The sequence below is a fragment of the Meriones unguiculatus genome, chromosome 19, assembly GCF_030254825.1.
Source record: "Meriones unguiculatus strain TT.TT164.6M chromosome 19, Bangor_MerUng_6.1, whole genome shotgun sequence".
In the NCBI taxonomy this organism is placed as follows: Eukaryota; Metazoa; Chordata; class Mammalia; order Rodentia; family Muridae; genus Meriones; species Meriones unguiculatus.
The window spans coordinates 30,262,788-30,263,563 of NC_083366.1; the positions used below are offsets into that span (position 1 = coordinate 30,262,788).

A 776-nucleotide genomic window follows, 5' to 3' on the forward strand; every position below is an offset into this window, starting at 1 on the left:
CAGATTGCAGGAAGATGGACTGGTTGTCATCTCAGGCTAGCTTCCTGTCAGGGCCCCATAGCTTTGGTCTGGTGGTTGTCTTGGGTTCTCTCCTCATCCAGCCTGCCCAAGTGGCTCCTTGCAAGGGCCATCAGTCTTGGGCTCATTCCCACTCTGGGCCCAGGCAGGACTTTCTATCCTGGGAGCCTGTCCAAGCCTTCTTGGTGCCAGACTTATGGTCATCTCAGGCTCACGTTTTTCAGGGAACGTTAGGCTACTAATCATTCAGGTGTTCGTAGGTCAGAACACTGAACATAGACATAGCCTCTCTCCTCTCTGCCACCTACTGACATGCATGTGACACAGCAGCCACACCTGCAAGGCCTCTAGGCCTCTAGGGGCCGATGCAACCACCTTTATGGCTAGCAGGAACCTCCCTTTATTGCAGCAGCCAACAATGGGTCTTAAAGCCCTTTTCTTATGAATCATTTGCCACAGATAAGAACAGTGCAGAACTACAAACTGAACTGGACAACACTGAAGGGCAGCTGCTACCGTTTGATTTAGTTTGTCCTTGTTCATGAGTTGAAAACTCATTCCCTAATGTGGTAATGGAGTCAAGGTGAAGTCCTTTTTAGAGTCAGGGCCTGCTGAAAGATAATTAGGTCATGGGGTTTGGACTTTGTGAACGTATTAAAAGGGTCCCAAGGGATAGTAGTAATAGAGTAGTTCTAAGAAAATGGGTTATTATAAAAAAAAGAATTGTTAAAGGGGGCCTGCTCCTCCGTGGTATCTTT

At 47.8% G+C, this 776-nt stretch overlaps 1 pseudogene; it reads right to left on the minus strand.

Annotated features, from left to right (window-relative positions):
- Positions 1-244: 244 nt before the first annotated feature.
- LOC132649422 (small nucleolar RNA SNORA17) lies at positions 245-384 on the minus strand (annotated as a pseudogene).
- Positions 385-776: the final 392 nt, after the last annotated feature.